Below are 2,776 nucleotides of genomic sequence, written 5' to 3' on the forward strand. Positions count from 1 at the left end.
TAGAAGATACCCATTACAAACTTAGGATATACTGAGATAACTAGGAAGCTACAGATATGTAAGTCCAAAGGCTGTGTTGTCTTTGATATTTACACTCTATACATGTTGTAATTTATTCATTTGTCTACTTTTTTCTACTGGTGCTTCTCTGGCTGTTTCTTCCACAGCCCTTCTCTTACCTTTCTATCACTATCTCATTTATTTTTTTCTGTTTCAGTTCACTTTGGAGCTAATGAGCAGGCATATACCTATGCTGCCCAAATAGCTAAGAAGTTTAAAAAAAAATACCTCCTTTATTTCCACAGCACATGACTAATAAGGTTATAATTCCCTGAAGAAGCTGCTCCTCAGGTCCTCCAGCAGCTTTAAGTAGGCAAATTACACTAATTTATAACAGCCAGGCTGGGTGACCCCAGCTGACCAAAGGGACATTCCCACACCATGTGGCATCACGCTCAGTATATAAAAGGGGGGAAGAAGGGGGAAGGGGAGGATATTTGGAGTGGTGGCACCTGTCTCCCCAGGTCACCATTACCTGTGCTGGGGCCCTGCTCTCCTGCAGATGGCTGAACACCTGCCTGCCCTGGGAAGCAGTGAATTCATTCCTTGTTTTGCTTTGCTTTTGTGTGCTGCTTTTGCTTTTCCTGTTAAACTGTCTTAATCTCAGTGAGCTTTCTATCTTTTACCTTTCTGGCTCTATTCCCAATCCCACTGGGGGTAAAGTGAGGAAGCAACTGCTTGGGCTTGGCTGCTGGCTGGGGTTAAGCCATGACAGACTGATATTTAACAATGTATTTAATAATGTACAGGTAAAATACTCATTTATATAAATGAATGTACTACACATATGCCCAGCAATACAAAATACATCAGTTTTGCTTAAAGAAATTGCAGGCTATTATATAAAAAACCTGTCATCAACTGTAGCATGATTTCAGGAAACAGGCCCATTCTTTAACTGCACATAAATTTATTTCTATCATTTAAGCACACTGTGAAAGATTCAGCAGCTTTATTGAGATAAGGGAAGTAGAAGAATTTGACTCTCTTTATGGAAAAGCTGTAAAATTTGAATTCACATCTAATTTCAGGCAGATATATAAATATCTGTTGCAAAGAGCAAGAAAGTATAAATACAGTCAATCAGAGATTTTTCAATGTATATACAGGTGTAAGTTTTCCTCTGACTGAAATAGCTAATCCTTGGTTTATTTAATAAAATGGGGCAATGAATCCATCATGTAGACAAAGAAGATAAGTATGTGTAACTACTATTTCACTGCTAGAAATAATAAAGAGAGATTTATAATAATGAATGCTAATGAAATATTTGTTGCAAGGTGATCCAGCAAAATATACATTGGATGTGACAATGTTCAAATCATGTCCACAATTTAAGAGTGGTTCTATTTTATATGTTCTATTCTTATGTATTGACATGAGTTTTCATAAGCATCATTCCTTTTCCTGCAATGGAAATATTCCTGCTTAGATCACTATACAAAAGATCAGAAAGAGCAATGTCAAAATACTTTATATTTTTAAATAGAATAATCAGAATATTAAAAAATACAGTTTAGAGATCCCTTTTAACTAACATGTAGCTAATGCAATCCAAGGTGGTTTATGCTTTATAGTTTAGTTTGTATAAACAATGTCTGTGTTTTTCAAACCAAGGCTCAAAAGGGAAAAACCTCACAGACTGATCAGAAAGGTCCTTCAAAAGGATCTTCTTTCATATAAGTTGAACCTATATGGGTTTGGTTTTTACTGACACAGTGATATCATTCTAATTATTATTGCTTATATCCGTATAGACCTGAATTTTAAAGTTCTTGCTCATACATTTTCTGAGCTGGGTTTCTTTCTTATACTTGTTAGTCTTGTTTACAATCATGTTAATATTTCACTAGAGCTTAAAATCCAACACGATTTACAAGGTGCAAACTTCAGTCTTGACTGCCCCAAAGGCATTGCTACAATTTATGTGCCTTCATACTGCTTTCATATGCCAGCATCCTGGAGGCAGGTACGGGAGAGACAAGTGTCCTGTCGAGCTGTGCCTCTCCTGCCACTTTCACCACCCCCTGGTCTGGTGTGGGCTGTACCTGCGAGAGCAAGGCAGCGGCTGGAAAGCAACAGGGAATCACGTTACATTTTAGGTCCTCCCAGCTTCGGGTGATTAATTCGGTCCATTTCATAGAACTGGGATGCTTTTGAAGAAAACCCAGTGGAATATGTACACAAATAGCTGGCAATCAGTAAGTGCCAGCTTCTCTTTACTTACTAAAAGTCGTTATCTTTTTCTTTCTTTTTTTTTCCCTTTTTTAAAAATTTCCCCCCCACAAAACTCCGTAGAAATGTATCAGACTTCTTGGTTTTAAGTTTTCTGGGCGAATGTTTTTTAGAGCTAAATCATATGGGCAATTGAACACTTTAAATCCACTGACTTCAGAATTCCTGGACTATTGACTGGAATTTGATTGGCAATTTGGTGGTAATGTTTGAGCTTTCTCTAATACATGTTAAACTTTCCACTACACAGAAGGCAGGGGGGTTTATATTCTAGCAGTTTTTCTATTAAGAAAATTCTATGCTTTCCTACAAATCATTAGAGATAATTTTTGTTTTAATAAATGGAGTTTAACACTCTCTCGGAGTCCAGGTATGTTTCTGTTATTAAATGCCTTGCACACAAAAACATATAAAAATAAATATAGCATATAGATATATTTGCCCATAGAGTTAAGTGCAGCTGCTCAAAGTGTCCCCCGGA

The sequence above is a fragment of the Zonotrichia albicollis genome, chromosome 5 (assembly GCF_047830755.1).
Source record: "Zonotrichia albicollis isolate bZonAlb1 chromosome 5, bZonAlb1.hap1, whole genome shotgun sequence".
NCBI classification, from domain to species: domain Eukaryota; kingdom Metazoa; phylum Chordata; class Aves; order Passeriformes; family Passerellidae; genus Zonotrichia; species Zonotrichia albicollis.